The sequence below is a fragment of the Arachis stenosperma genome, chromosome 3 (genome assembly GCF_014773155.1).
Source record: "Arachis stenosperma cultivar V10309 chromosome 3, arast.V10309.gnm1.PFL2, whole genome shotgun sequence".
Classification (NCBI taxonomy): Eukaryota; Viridiplantae; Streptophyta; class Magnoliopsida; order Fabales; family Fabaceae; genus Arachis; species Arachis stenosperma.
In genome coordinates this window covers 169,126,045-169,144,092 of record NC_080379.1, presented here as the reverse complement: position 1 = coordinate 169,144,092, position 18,048 = coordinate 169,126,045, and the positions used below count along the sequence as shown (strand labels likewise).

General features: G+C 29.8%; 1 pseudogene; it reads left to right on the top strand.

Moving 5' to 3' along the window:
- Positions 1–6,432: 6,432 nt before the first annotated feature.
- On the top strand, positions 6,433–7,868 carry LOC130970355 (purple acid phosphatase 4-like; annotated as a pseudogene).
- The last annotated feature ends 10,180 nt before the right edge of the window (positions 7,869–18,048 follow it).

The following is an 18,048-nucleotide window of genomic DNA, read 5'->3' as shown; positions in this document are numbered from 1 at the left end:
TGTTTGTGGTCATGCAAAGTGTGTAGAACAGAGACAAGAGGACTCTGAAGGAAAAACAGAATATCCTGGAGAAAATGAAACTCAAATGCATTGGCACTAAACGCCAGCTAGGTATTTAGCGCTGAATTTGGCAACAAGGAGCTGGCGTTAGACGCCAGGGAGGGCGTTTAACGCCCAAGATGGACAACCATAAGCTGGTGTTAAACATCAGGTGGGCGTTTAACGCCCACAAGGGGTATATTTTTCAAAGTCACCACACCCCACAAGGGCGCTAAACGCCAACTGGGCATTTAGCGCTATAACTCATCCTTAAAAAAGTGCAAATTCTGGCGCTAAATGCACCGGCAACGCCAATTTCGAATCTGGAGAAGGGGCTTCACCATTACCAACGGTCCCTTCCCCAAACCCCTTCCCTTTGACCATGCAAACCCCATTCCCTCTCACTCCCTACCCATCATTCCATCCACATACATTTTCCACTTTCTTATACACCTATCAATATTTTCATCACTCAATCAAATCCCATCAATCTCTCCACATTCATCTTTCCCATATTCACCTACCCTTATCACATTTACCCAAATTCAAATTCAATTTTCCTCCCACTCTCCCTCTATAAGCGAACCCTCCCCCTTCCCCACCTATAAATACCCCACTCAATTTTCACTTTCACCACACCACCTTTCATTATCTTACTTCTTACTATTACTCTTCCCTACATACTTCCATTCTCTCTCCTTCATTTTCCTTTCCATCTCCCCTTCCTTAATCCATCATAGTCGTAACCCACCAACCCCCCTCACTCCATACATCTTCATTTTCAACATTTTATTTTCACTATCCTTTACCTCTTTTATTTCTTTTCACCATTAATTTTTTTTTTTGCTCGAGGACGAGCAAAAACTTTAAATTTGGTGTTGGGACGCTCTGATTTTCTTCATTTTCATCATCCATATGGCACCAGAAACCAAAGAATCCTCTTCAAGGAAGAGAAAAGAGAAGGCTCCCGTCTCCGGTCCTTATGATTTCACACGGTTCTTCTCTAAGACCCACGAGGATCACTTAATGACATAGTGAACAAAGAAAGTGATCCCCGAGGTCTTCTTTGATCTTCAGTCGGAGAAGTACTCGGAGATCCAGAAACAGATTTTGAGGAGGAGTTGGAAAGTTTTGACCAATTCCGTGACTGATGTGGGTATGCTGATGGTCAGAGAGTTCTACGCTAATGCTTGGGTGACTTACAAGCATACACAAGACATGAACCCGAACCCGAAAAACTGACGCAGTATGGTTCGAAGAGTGATCATGGAATTCAGTCCAGAAAGGGTGAGAGAGATACTTCATCTGCCGCCATTTAGAGATAATCCTCACTCTTATAGCAAACTGTTATTTCCCTCTAAGGTTTTCTATTTTCTTTTTCATAAATTTAGCTTTTGATTTGAATATTTTCTTGATTCTCCTATAAAGATAATATTTTAAAACTATTTTGATAGTTTATCCAATTTTAAAATTTGTAATAAAGTTTGTTATATCAGATAAAAAAATAATTAGCCTTTTACTTATAAAAGAATATTTTGCGATACATCTTACATAAAAAATAGTTAGTAATAATTTAAATATTTTTATCTTTAATTTAATTATAAATTTTAAATAATAAAAATATTAATTAAGAATTTAGTAAAAATATAAGATTTAATAAATAATTAAATCTAATAAATACTACAATAAAAATGTTTAGTACCGTTAGATTTATCGATTGATTTATTAAATTAATTCGCTGGTAATTAATTTACTGTCGGATTGAATTTAACACTAATTACCATAGAATTTTACGATAAAAATAAGCGATTGGTTACCGTCAGAATTTTTTTACGGTAAATTTGGCGCCACATTATGTTTTGTAGCGTCCAAGTATCATCAGATTATTCTGCCGGTAAATCCAACGATATGCTTTTTTTATATTCTTTTTTATTTTTTGCACAATTAGCACACAATTAGTAGTCAAATTAAAATTTTTGTTTACAAAATTAGGGTACAAATTCAAAATTACTAATGATTTTGTTAAATATCAAGGGTTTGAATATAATAAAAAGTCAAAGAAGTAAAATACTATGAAATGGATATTAAGGTCTCCGTCAATGTCGTCTCACACCCCACGACTTAGACTACACATATTAAAACCAACTAATAAAATAAATAAAGTAACAATTAATTCAAGTAATAATTAACAAAGATTAGCAAACTATATACCAACTTGCTCTTCGTATTCATAAAAATTACCGACCCACCGGTATACTTCGACGATCTCGACGAAGTCCTGTTAGTTCTGTTCGTCAAATAACGACGCTTGAACCCCTTATCAGTACTAAAATGGAAGTCCAGTTCCTTCTTAATATCTGGACGGAACCAAATCATGAGGTGATCATGCCCTTGACAAACGTCCCGCATCATCTGCTGAAGTTGCCTAGCTATCCGATGGTCGTAGATCTTCCTAATCAAGATATCATGTTTCTTATCCCATATAAATTTCTCTTGCACAAAGTAATTCAACATTATTAGTTAGTCAAAATAAAATACAGTTAATTCAACAACATTAGATTCTTATCGTCCACTTCTAAAATCATCGCTCTCTGGTCTCAACAGGGATCTTCGTGGAGCTCGACCATAGATTGTTGTACATGGACTTAATCACATTGAAGATCTCCTGTGTATATGCATTGTTATTTGGTGCAAACTTATCAATGAAAAAATTAATATTAGCAAACATATAACACTTAATAATAAATTCAAAATAGATTATGGATAAAAGACATCAAAATAGTATGTACTCACGCCTGCATGCTATCAGGCCAAATCTTCATCTGTATGACGGGTGATGGTGGAGGAGCATCTAACTGGTTGAGATGCATTAGAGGAATCACCTACTGCGGACTCTGTTGCTGGAGCTGTAGGGGGCGGAGGGGCATAGCAGAAGGAGTCACGTAGTTGAGATTCGGGACCATGATGAACTGCTGATCCGTGAGATCTACCTGTCGATGGGGTAGTTGAGGTTGAGAGCGATGACTGAGAAATCCCTGGAGTACCGGTGGAAACCCTCATTCTACCACGACCATGAGATCCATTCCCGACACCTCTATTACCTGTCATCATGTTTGCTAAGAGAATACCAATTAACACTAATCAACATATATATAACACAAATCCTTTAATATTTATATTATTTTTAAAAAAATTGACATAACCTCCCATAAAATTAGACATATATTCACCTTTACGGTTTTCATAAATCCAACTAACCTCAACCCACAACATAGTCAAAACTCAACTAAATTCACAACAATCCAGCAGAATATATTAACTTGGTTATATTATCATATACATTTATAAGGATATCATATATTAACTTGTTTATATTGTTGTATACATTTTTATTTCAATTATGCTCAAAAATTTTAGCAAATAATTGTTATACATGTTCATCCAATCATTATGAGGTTTAATTGACGATAATGACTTCTTAATATATTATTTCATATTTATTTATAATAATTTTATATTTTCTATGCATTCATATATATTAACATAATGAATACTTAATTAGAACTAATTCTTTATACTCTCATTAATTCATAAAAATTATTACATTGCATAAATTGCAAGACACAAGTACAAGTCCGATCCATACAATATACGATGATTTAGGTATAATGTATAATTAATATAATTTTTATAATATTAATTTTATATCTTCAAATATCATAAATTAAGTAAATTAAATTTAATAGCTGAAATAATATTTGATATAGTTACATAAAAAATTTCTATTTATTAATTATTTAGACTTTAACAAGGAGATTTAGCATATGATAATCAACGATAACTAATTTCACTTACTAACTACAAATTAACATATAACTAAATCATAAATTAACTTAAATAAAGAAAAAGTGTGATTATAGAACTTGAGCTTCAAACAAAGAAAAAAGAACTCGAGAGAGGGAGATGCAGGTGCAGCGGCAGCCGTTGCTGGTGGAACGTCGTGGCAGTGCTGGAGGGCAAGACACGAACAGAGAAGGAGAGAAAGAGTCGCGGCTGACGATGGAGGGAAAAGGAGGAAGGGACTGGTTTTGGTCTGGGGGAGAGGAGGCGTGGCGGCAAGAGCACAGTAGTCTTTGGTTTTTACTTGTTATTATAAGTGTTTAACTGTGAATAAAATAATTTTATTTTTTTAATCCCTTTCCAATAAGAATAACTCACGAGACACAAGTAGTTATTACTTATTACTAGTTTAGTTATGAGAGTTAAATAAGAATAAATGATTGATAGCGGACAAATTTAATTTTGTTGTATTTGTAAGATGACCAAGACAATACACATATATAAAATCAGAATTGCTTAGTATGTTATCTTGAAAATAATTATTGCATATATAAAGGGATAGATGAATGGTGAAGAGATACAGAAGTGAGTTTGAGAGGCAGTTGTATGAGTAGACTTTCATTTTCTTATCCCAATCAGGATAGATATATAATTAAGCACATGGAGTTGGGAAACAAACAACAATGGTGATTGGTAAAATTGATTGTTTATGGTAATGTATGTGTGTTGGGCCCACGCATGCAGCAATAATTGGATGATATAAAGAGCTGGTTAAGCAGCCTGGGCTTCTTCATCAGCATGGGCTTCCTTGCAGTGTGTATGTTTTTGGCTGTAGCTTCCTACTCCTCCGCAGAGCTTCACCGCTTTCAACATGCACCTAAACCAGATGGCTCTCTCACCCTCTTTGTCATTGGTGACTGGGGATGAAGAGGCACCTACAATCAATCTCAACTTGCATTTCAGGTACATTTCCTTCATATCATTGCATCATGCATCCAATATAACTGCTTTATAATTATATTATTTTACTTGGGAGGCACCGAGCCAAAACTATACTAAAACATCTTTATTAGCTAATTAATTAGGATATTAGTCAACTCTAGTCAATTATAATGTGGATTGTAACAAAAATTCAATAAGATAAAAAATAATTTAATTATTTTATTAGTATTTTATAATTTTATCAAATTTATAATTAAATTTTTATATTTTTTTTAATTAATTAAGTCCATACAATACTTTTAATTTTATAATTAAGCAAAAAACGTTAAAATTAATAAAATATTTCTCTCAAAAGATATGTAGTAAAAAATCTAATTAGATTTTTAATTGTGAGTACCTTCAATTTGCGAAAATATTTCATTAACTCTAATATTTTTTATACTAACAAAGATCTAATTATAAAATTAAAAGTAATGTAAAAACTTAACTAAAAGAAAAAAAAAAAATATATATATATATATAGACCTAATTGTAAATTTAATAAAATTATAAATATCAACAGAATAAATAAATAAAAAAACTCCAACCTTACCCAAATCTAACCCTATTTTCACTTTTCACTATTACTTACAGTAAATTTAAGGGAAAAGAACAAGTGCACACATTTTAAAAATTTTAAAAATCGTTTTAAAAATTTCAAATTCATTTTAAAAATTCTAAAATTCATTTTAAAACTTTCAAATTCATTTCAAAAAATAAAAAGAAAGATAAAAAACATAACAAAAGTGAATCCAATTTTTTTTAAATTCCTAAAAAAAAAGAAAATTCAAAATCTAAGAAAAATCTAAAATTATTAAAAAATTATTCAAAATTCAAAAAAAAGAAACATCTAAAATATGAGAAAAAAATTCGAACTTAGGATAAAGAAACATCCAAAACTACGAAGAAGGAGAAAACATAAGATGAGAAGGAACAAAATGAGAAAACATAAGATGAGAAGATATCACATTCAACTCAAAATCTTAATATGTCAAATTAATGAACATCTCATCTTAAAAATCTTTCACTCTTTCTTATTTTTTTAATGTGGATTAATTTTTACACTACTCACACTTGTTACTTAACAGAGTTGACAAAATTAGTTGGTATCCTAGTTAATTTCCTAAACTTTTTCATACTAAAATTACCCGATATTACATTTTTAATTATCGATTATTTTATTTTATATTTTAAATTATTATTAGAATAATTGAATAATATTATGTCTAAATATAAATATTATATAAACAAAATTATAAATATTAAATTTAATAAAAAACTATATTTTAATTACACACTAAAATTAACCACTAATATATAATATACATTAAAATATAAAATATATATAAAAAATAAATAATTAAATTATACATATATTTATATACATAAATTAAATATATAGAACTGATGTTAATATACCATAACATTTTTTATAGTTATTTTTAGGTCTGAATTATTGTCATTATCGGTTTTAATTTTATAACGTTATTAGCAGCTGATAATTAATTTCATCATAGTTGAATTGGAAAATAAAACCTAAAAAAATAACAATAAATGCATTATTATTGGCAGATGGGTATTGTTGGAAAGGAATTGGACATCGATTTTGTGATATCACCGGGCGATAATATTTACCCGAGTGGTTTAAAAGGAACAGATGATGCAGCCTTTGACTATTCATTCACTCAAATCTATACTGCTCCAAGCTTGCAGAAGCTATGGTACACTGTGCTGGGTAACCATGATTACAGGGGAGATGCTCTGGATATGCTTGAGATCCTATGTTGTGGATGCACAAGTAGCTGAGTTTTTCTTTCTTGATACAACTCCCTTTGTGGACAAGTACTTCACTCAACCTCCACAACATGTTTATGGTTGGAGAGGAGTGTTGCCTAGAAACCGATACATTTCCAATCTCCTCAGGGACCTCCATTTCGCTCTCAAACAATCAAATGCAAACTGGAAGATTGTCGTGGGTCACCATACTATTCGAAGCGCCGGCTATTCTTCAGGTACCATATATACCTACATATATATGTATGTAATGTACCTTACTCTATTAAATATAAGCATGAACAAGTGTTTGAGGAAATGATGATTTCAATAATTGGCGGATTACTACAATCGCTAATACTAAAAAGACAAAAACAGAAAAAAGTTTAGAATTTACTTTATTAAGTTTGGACTGCTTTTGGTTTATTCTTTTTTGTTACTAAACATTTTCGTATTGCAAATGTGGCCTGTTCTGTTCTCCAAATTAAATTCCAAGTTCTTTAATTTTAGTAAACAAATACATAAGACAACAACATATAGTAACGTAAAACATATATATTTATTATTTAAAAAAGATGAATCGGGTTAGTGGTTACTATTATATGCTTATTTACCTAATGCAGATGATGTTTTGCAAGGCTATAAATAATCTGCAATTGCTTCCATTAACAGCCAAATTCTTCTTTTTATTATTGTTTCTCAGGAAAACAACGTTGATCTTTACATAAATGGACACGATCACTGCCTACAGCACATAAGCAGTCTTGAAAGGTTTGTTATGTATTAATCATAATAAACTTGTGCCTACTTCCATATACCTCTGCTTCACACATTATATATGTCACATGTCTTTTCATTTGAAAGCGAAACGAGGAATAATATATACGTTGGAATTAAACAAAATTATAGTATAATAATAGATATGTATGTGCATGAATTTCACCAGTCCAATCCAGTTTTTAACTAGCGGTGGTGGGTCAAAGGCATGGAGGGGTGTCATGAACTGGTGGAAGCCAGAAGAGATGAAGTTCTATTATGATCCACAAGGATTCATGTCTCTTCAGCTTACTCAAACTCAATTAGATATTGCATTCTATGATGTCTTTGGCAATGTTCTACACAAATGGAGCACCTCTAAGCACATTCATTTTTCAACCATCTGACCAACTTCAAACACTGGTTCGTTTGGTTTCATATTTACTTACTAAATATGTAGTATTAGTATATGTACTTGAATCTATAATAATCCGTTACAATATATTTTCTTAAGAGAAAAAAAAAATGATATATATATATATATATATATATATATATATATATATATATATATATATATATTATGTCGAGCTTTTCGTCTGATCTCACAAATCAACCGAAGATAAGGTTAAGTGTTCATATAGTGGTAGTTAAAGTATTATGGTTCATGATTGGGACAGTATGATTCTATATGATTTATATTCTAGTAATTAATTGTTAGCATGTAGTGCAAAATTCTGTCCATATTGTAATCTTAATCCAAACACACATATTATTGTTGAATTAAATTTCATGCATAATATGTATTATGTTTATTTGGACACAATTTAATAAAGTATATAACAATTACAATAACTATGCTTCATCATATATGTTCCACAAATCATTATATTCCTTCTGCTTTTTTCAGACGAAGCCACTAAGACTGAATTATTTCTAGGATGAGTATTTTTGGTGAACACAATTAAATAAAGTCAAACATGCATTCAAAAGACAACTAGCTATTACCTATTACCGTATGCGTTCAGCCCACAAATCATAATTATATATTTTTTTTTAATGTCAATTAAATGACTGAAATGTTATAGAGTAAAGTATCGTTTTTGTCTTTAACATTTGGGGTAAGTCCTATTTGTGTCTCTAACATTTAAATCGTCCTATTTATATCCCTAACGTTTATAAAAGTGATTCAATGTTATCCTACTATCAATTATACTAACAAATCAGATTATATTTTTCAATTATTCTCACTTGAATGTATTCATTCTCAATTAGGTCTCACTTGAATGTGTTCGATTTTAATATTATACCCACTATTTGTGTTTAGATTCAATTATGTCCCTAGAAAAGTGAATTATGTAAATGTTGTAGGAATTAGTTTCAATTTTTGATGAGCTATTTTTCGAAATGGATCATCGATTCTATCCAAGACATTTGTATTCTAATTTCAAGAAGAGATTTTTAAAACTCAAACTAAAGCGTTCATGATGTGTAATTAATGGCAGGATAACATTGAATCACTTTTACAAACGTTAGGGATACAAATAGGACGATTTAAACGTTAGGGACACAAATAGAATTTACCCCAAATGTTGGGGACAAAAACGATACTTTACTCGATGTTAAAAGATTGGAAATGTTTCTTTCAAAATTCTTTGGTCATTGGGCACGCAATAAGGGTATACATATCTAAGATGATCCAACCCTATTTGGTTGGAATCTTCTTCTTGAATTTGCTGACCAATTGGACAAGGACAAGGCCTACTTAATTTTTTTCATGTGGACTGAAAATATCGATGGGTGATTATTTGATTTTCAACGTGACAACCAATGAATGTTGTTAAAAAAATTTAATTAAAACAACTTGCAGTTACTTTAAACCTTCTTCCAGCCCCTTCTTTGATTTTTTTTTAATTGAAATCAAAGTTTGCTGAGGGTGACAATTATTGACAAATAAGGTAATTATTCTTGCATATCTATCTTCCACCACCAACTTTCCTAAAACGAGAAAACTTTGCGTTTTAGTTTGATGAGCAGTGTTGAACTCATTAAGTTGGAGAAATACATTCTATATTTGCATGTTGGTATTGTCTAAGTTTCTATTTATATTCTACACAATATATTGTAGTTTTATACTTTTATTTGCTGATGATTTTTGTCAGCAGATTACTACTAATAAGGTTAGATTAAGTAATAACTTACATAACCTGTCGTCCAGTTATTCGTGCTGATTCATCACATGGGGGCTAGTAGTGTTAATTAAATATAGATATATTAACGCGATTAACCAATTGATGTTAAGATTCAACATTTTGTTTCCCTCTTTTGATTCATCAACATTTGTTTTCTTATTGCTATAAGCAAAATATATTGAGCAAAATATGGTTGAACTATTTTTTTGATGATAAGCAACATTTGTTAGCAAAATATGGTTCAACTATTTTACATATAAAGTTCTCTACTGGTTTTCACTTTTCAACCATTTATATGGTTCAACTATTTTTTTTGTTATAAGCAAAATATGTTGGCACAAAAACTTTTCCATAAATAAATAGAAATCTTATAGTGTTAATTGAGTGCCAATATTCTAAACATGTGATTTTTTAAAAATTTATATTGTATATTAAAATTTTTGTACAATGCATTAAAATTTCTACAATGTGAATCGAAATTTCTATGCTCCAGTTCTCTGAACATAAAAAAAAAAGAAAAAGATAAAGAAGACAACGGTGGTAACGATTATAATGAAGAAGGACGAGGAGAAGTAAAAAAAAGAAAAACAATGACGACGTTATTGAAAAAGAGAAAAAAAAATAATAATGATAACAATGATGTTAAAAAAAAAGAAAAAAGATGACAATGATAATAACTAGAGATAAGTATTGTTTTGATCCCTCATGTTGAGGGTCAGAATCGAACTCGTCCCCATCGTAATTTTGGATTTAAAATCATTTTTAACGTTTTTTGTTCATATTAAAATCGTCCTTTTAATTTTTTTGGACAAAAATATCCTCACCACTACCAACAGAATTACCTCCTCCACCACCACCACTACTAACACCAACACCACCACCACCACCACAACCACTACCACCAGCACCACCACCAGCACTAACACCAACACCAACACCAACACCACCACTCCACCAACACCAACACCACCACTCCACCAACACCACTCCACCAACACCAACACCAACAAGCAGAAACAGAAAGCAAGAAAGTAGAAAGCAATAAACATAAAGCAAGAAAGCAGAGGCAAGAAAACAGGCGGCAAGGTTGTGAGGCGGAAGCGGCGGTAGTGGCTCGCGGTGGCAGTGAGGCGCGGCCTTTCCCCTTCCCCCCACCCCCACCCCGCGTCCCCCCCTCCCCCCCCCCCCACACGCGTCCTTTCCCCCTTCGCCGCCGCCGTCCCCCTCCTCCTCCCCCTCTCCCCTTCTCCTTCACCGGCGCCGTCCCCCCTCCCCCCTTCCCCCTTCCCCCTCTCCCTTTTCCCTTCTCCCCTGCCCCTCGCCCTTCCCCTTTTTCCTTCTCCCCTCCTCCTCCCGTGTTTTCTTTTTTTTTTTTTTAATTTTATAATGTTTTTATTAATAAGGGTAATTTAGTAATAAAGTAAAAAAAAATTATTAAAAATAACGATTTTAATACAAAAAAAAAACGTTAAAGATGATTTTAAATCTAAAATTATGATGGAGTCGGTTCGATTTCGACCCTCAACGTGAGGACCAAAATAATACTTATCCTTAATAACTACGTTTAGAAAAAATGCTCGTATTTAACTTAGTTGGGACTTATTCAATAAAACTGTTTGACCGCGTAGCTTTATTAGTAGAGTCAATGTACTCACTTTTAAAATCTTTTGCATTCCTCATATTTTATTTTAACAGATTGCATAATTTAGTGATGGATATAAATGTTAGGGACAAATTAACAATTGATATATATTATCCATCAATAAAAACAGCATTGCTGATATATAGTTTTTGACGAAAAAATTTTCATTCATCAATAATTTGTGACTGAATTTAGTGGCGGATGGGGTAACAAATTTGTTGCTAACGTGAAGGGAAGAGAAATTAAACTCCTCTTTTTAGACACTTTCGTTTATGCATAGATAACTTTGGCCAGAAACATATTTTTAGAGACTGGCGATGAAAAATAACTAATTAATTGTAATTAAAATCTTTTAAAGCACCCTTCCCTTTTAACTTCAATTAGATTATTACTGAAAGATATTAGTAGTTTTCATTCTATATTTGCACATTTGATCTAGTCTAACGTTGGATTTGTTGGTGATTTTTTGGCAGTTTAATTAATAAGAGTTTTCTTTTTTCTGACAATATTAACATTTTTTAATTTTAGATTACATATCTTAAATATTAAAATATAAATTTTAAATTCTACCTCTAACTTCTAAATATTCTAAAAAATAGTGTTAAAAAATAATTTTATATTAAAAAATTAATGTTAATTAATTAAAAATGAATTCGCTTTATTTCTTCAATTAATAAATAATCCTTGCAGATTACGTAATACCTTACTTCATATAGCCTTATTAGCCATTTAACTTGTGACACCTCTTTTCTGTTTAACCGTTTAAAATTGACATTTCGGTGCCTATAAATTTGTGGCTTTTAATAAATTCGCAGTCCATTCCTTATCTTGTTAATTTAATTACTATTTATTTAAAGTTAACATTATTAACCATATCTCACCTTCAAAAAGTGTTGTAACACTTAGTTTTTGGATAAGAAAGTTAACGTCCAATAATTGTCAACGCAATAATAAAATCCAAAAATATGGAAAAGTATGGAAAGGTATATCTATAAAATATGGAAAAATATTTACTACGTTTACGATACATACAAATGAAAAATCAATTAACAGATTCGAAAAGACATACATCAACTCGATGAAGGGCTTAAGAAAACAACACCACCTTGTTGGAAGGTTCAATTAGAGGAATAATGACAGCAACAATTTTCTATTAGGAAAGATTATCTAAATACGGTTTGAACAATTAAACGATTCAATACAAATAAGAGGGCAACATTTGTTCCAATATATTTGCTGTAATTTGGCTTCCAGTCTGGAGCCTTATGCTTACGCATCACTACTTATAATTGTAATAAAACATGTACCATGTTAAATTCATTTTCTTTTTTGCACTTTCTAAATTGAGTGATGAACTCATTGCGATGATGGTGGAAGAGTCTCGATCTTTTCTGTTGTAATTTAATATTATAATAATTTATTTGAATAACGAATATGGCTTATTCCACAATCCATCGTGATTCAATTTATTCTCTATCAAGCGATGAATCCACACAAAGTGATCATATTTGACCAATCAAAGCTACTCGATACAACTGCAACGCAATATTTTTCGTATCTTATATTATACTTATGCTCTATTATTTAGTTTATTTTACTTTGATATACATAGCATTTTTTACTTTTTAGTTGCATATATACCTGGTGATTCACTAGTCGCATATCTCACACGTATTCATCACAAATAAAGAATTAAACATTGGATTAATACTTAAAATCACTCCTAAAAGTTAACACATAAATCAATCTGGCCTTTAAAAAAATTGAGTGGTACAAATTGAATTGATCTTCTATTAAATTTTAATTAACATCATAGCCATTATTATTAGTGCGGTGCATATGCATAATAGTAAGAGTTGATAATGGAATGGTTGAAAAGGGGTTAGCTTGGACCACAGGGACAATAACAGGTCAACACCTGTCTGATTTGAGCTACACTTTTGGTGTCAGTAGTGCAACTGCAGCTTAACTTATAAAGTGCGACCTCATTGATAGATTAATTAATCTTTTCATAACACTCCTTCTTGTCTTATCCTTCGTTAATTCGTCCAAATGCATGCATATATATGATTATGCAAAGGATTTTCGAATATTATACAGAGCATCTAATCCTCTTAATAAATTGTTTAATTTGTATTATTTTTACAAAAAGTACGGTAATTAATGAGCAGTGCAATTCATATTACTAATTCGTTATAGATTTGAGTTCCGTTTTGAGTTCTATTTAAGAGTATGTCATTGACTAATAAATTGCTACATGTACAAGATAGGATTCAAATCCCCAATACTTATTTAAGTAGACGAGTGAAATGACCACTCGACCAATTTAAGTTGGTTAGTGTTAGTCGAATAAAATAAATTATAAATTGAAGATGGTGCAATTGGCATCGAAGATTGTACATGATAAATCTTGTCCTGTGTGATGAGTTTTTGTCGAAATAAGATTATCGATAGGAGAAAAGTAAAAAGGTATTTAGTTCGATAAGGTTTGTCGAAGTGAAATAGAGCAATTGAAACAGCGTTAGGATTGACGGTCAACACAATTGAAGATGGTCTCACAATATATATATCTAACGGGGACAGTTATCTTTTAAGTTTTGTTTATGGAACATGTGATGAAATTTGTTTGGTTGAAAAAATCTATAAATATACAAGATTTATAAGAGATAGATGTTGAAATTCGGTTTCAAAAAACACTCTAACTTTTTTACATCTCCAAAGACTTTTTAAATCCGTCAAAAGCTTTATTTTTTATAAGATTCCTTCTATGTCTTTATATATTTTTCATTTAAATTCTCTATAATTTTCCTTTCAGCAAGTATTACCCTTCTGTAATGTACTCTTTTTCTTTCTTCTCTTTTCACTTCAAGCACTTAAATTTCAGTTTATATTTCTCTTTTTTTCGGTCTTGTTCAAAAAAAGCCTTTGATGCACATTTAAAAATTACTACTTGTAAAAAGAAGTAGATTTTGCTCCTAAATAATAAATATCGAACCAACAAATTTTTTTGTTAAAATTCGCATAATAGTTAGCAAATAATTTCTCTAGTTTCACTAAAGTAACACTCAACATTTTGTACTTAATTAGTTTAAATTATCAAAAGAATCTCGCTAGAGAGTCAATAGAATATTTGTATAATTGTACAATGGACTGTTTATTTAGCTCAATGAGTTAAAAAAATAAATATTCAAAATAAAATACTACTAATTTCTATATATCCATACTATCCAAAATAACCATCCAAATATCAGGGATAATAAACATCTGATATCTTACTGAATCAAACATTTTTAAACTCCCATCATACACATTATACATATACTCCATTAATTCCCTATCCTTCCTCTTATCAAAATTATTTACAAAACAAATTGAAAAGGTTGTACGGACAATCATCATCAGTAACATTTATAGCTTACTATATAATAATCCACAAAGCAACAACATCCAGTTTCATTGTATTGCTTCACATTTCAGGCACATATAGTTTAGTTTATTTAATAATAATTGTCCCATATTTTTGGGTGCTTAACATTAAACTAATTATATCATGCAAAAGTCAGTCTTAGAAGAGGTTCCTTTCAACAACACAGCCAAGTATGTCGGCTGTTTTTTAACTCCAGTTAGAAAATCACAGCCACATTAGTCTACTAATTAAAGAAAAAAAAATTGATAAAAAATAATAATCAAAAGTAAAAGTGATGAGAAGAAGGAAAAAGGATACATTTTTTAATTAATCTATGATTATTTTTAAATGTATATTATAAATGTGATGACAATATTAGGCAGAAACCAAGAACGTTGGTCCACCAACGAGACGCCGGCAAAGATTGATTGGTCCTTGATTATTTGTATTAAGTTATTCTAATGAGGTAACTATTAACTAATAACGTTGATCATCAAAGAGTGCATTAAGGGTATATATATTGATGGTGCCAACTAGATATTATTAAAAATATATTATATGACCCCTGAATAGTACGTAGTATGTGACTTGCCTCCATTTTCTATCTGCGCATTATTATATATTGGTACACGGCTTATCAAATATTTTTGTGAAAACCTTGTTAAAACTTCTTGAAAGATACAATAGTATTACATTACTAGTAAATATTATAATTTGTTAATGAGTTATAGTTTAAATGGTATAGTTTTTTCATATTCATTTAAGGTGAAAATTCAGGTACAGTTGATTTTATGTGAAATTGATAACTGAGAGCTATTAGATAATTTAACCGATTTGACTAAATTTTTATCTAATGACTCTCGACTATCAACTTCACGTGAAATTGACTGCAGTTGAGTTTCTACCTTCATTTAAAGGTTATGAATTCAAGTTTTCCTCTTAACTTTAGAAAAAAAGATTATAATTTTAAATTAGTATTTAGCCAATAATAATTTATACTCGTATTTATATATATATATATATATAATTATACTTATATTTACTATAATTTATACATATAAATCAATACATTTTATATTTATATTTATCAAAATTTATACATATAAATTAATAAATTTTATTTATTAAAAACACTTTAATATTAATGTTGACTAATTATTAGCCAAAATTATTAAAATCGGAAGACCGAAAAACTTTCTGTATACATATATTACTAATACTCAGTTTATATATAAAATAATTAATACTTATTAGACTGTAAATAAAACTTTTTACACAAATATTTAATATTTTTATGAGGTTGGAATTGAAGTTCAATGACTAATTCTTCGAGCAAACAAATTTTATTTTATTTCCATCCTTCGGTAAGTATCAAACCCAAATAAAAGAAATAATTAAACAAAAAATACAGATCTTCATCCATATATGTCAATTACTATTGGTACACAAATATTTAATGATATGTTGATAAATTAGTACAAAATAATTATCTAAATACATAAATTTAACTGAAAATAACATAAATCTTTTTACACAATATCATTGCATCAAAGTTAATTGAACTGGTAATACTAATAGTATGCTATATAATTATAAATCTCTACTCTATATTCAAATAAAATATAATTTGACACCAATTAAAATAATGCCGTGTAGTTTTCATAATTTGCAATGATAGGCTTAGCTCTTGTGTAATCGTCATTATTTGATGTATTATCCTCTCTTGTAAACATACTATTGTCTTTAACTAATTATTAATCAATGAAAATTTATTGACAAAAGAAAAATTGATTTCATAATTTAACTTATCATCAATGTAGAACGTCATCTTAATATTCATTTTCAAGAAATTTCTATCAACATAAGCATTATTGCAAAGAATATCATTTATGTGTGTTAATTTTTTTTTTTTTTTTGGTGACTAAAATTAACACTACTAATAAACAGAGAACGAAGCTCAGGGAGCAAGAAGATCACGCGGGAAAAGTTCATGAACATCTTCCCCAGGCTATAAGCACTCTATACTATACTATATATATATAATCAAAACAAGCTGAATTCAGACGTTAGTTCCATTGATATCTTATGGCACCCAAAATAAGGAACAAAAGCTTACGTTTTCTCCTTCATGAAAGCATTATTTAATTTGTACATTATCGAGAAATAAGATTTTTCATTTTGTTTTATGTTCATTATCAATTATCAGCTATATATAGATACAAAACATCACTCTTACATATAATAAATATACACTACATTTTTTTAATGTCAATTTGCATGTATCCTAATATTTATACACACACTCTCATTAATTAATATCAGATATAAATTTAATGAATTCGAACTATGACAAAGAAGAATAAACCTACCATACGATGAGGCTATGAGCAATACCATTCGAATCAACTATTTAGGTTTATATCAAAATCAACAATTAAAATTAGTTATTATTAGTATAAAATATAGGTAGTCATAGTCTGTCTTTTTTTTATATTTATTAATTATTACTAGAATAAATATATAATATTAGATATAATAGTGAATAATTACGAATGTTACATATAAGAATTAATTATAAATGGTAAATTAAATTAAATAATTATTGCACTGATATCGTCTCTCTAGTATTATTCTATAATTCAATCATACATGTGGAGACACACATAACATACGGTTACTCATATTCATGTGGCGAAAATGATAACTTAGATATTGAAAAATATTATATTTAGTAGTTTAATTAAATATATAAAATAATTTAATAGTTTAATTTTTAACTACTATCTTTTATATAATGTTTTTGTTTTACGATATTTTAAATTTAATAGGTCAAAAATTAATTTATTATAAATCTAAATTTTATTTAAAGATTTGTTCACTATTAATATAGGTTACTACATACATAAAATAAATTTGAATTATTGACATTTACTTAAGTGAAAAAGTGAGTTGATTATTAGACCAACTCAAATTGATTGTAAATATATTTTTATTTAAGTAATTCTCGATATTATGACTTGCTATCAAATAGTCATTTGTAGTTAATGTTTTAAATGTTTTAAATACCAAAATATTTACGGTGTGCGTGAGACAACATCTTCTCTTAAAGTCACAAATTTAGCAAGATCATCAGATATGCTACATAACAAATGTGTCAAATTATTTTTCACCAAATAATTCAGTCGTGGAGACAATTAATATTTTCAGATATATTATGCAAGTTTGGTTAATTATGATCATTAAGATATATGTGACTTATTATTATTATTATTATTATTTGCGGTACTTGCATGCCTGGTTTGCTATGGACCACACTAATCTAATCCCACTTGGAGTTGCAGCCATGTTGAAGAATTTAAATATGCGATAAACATTAAGATATGGTTCAATAAATTGTAGTAAACAAACAGAAGAATTCA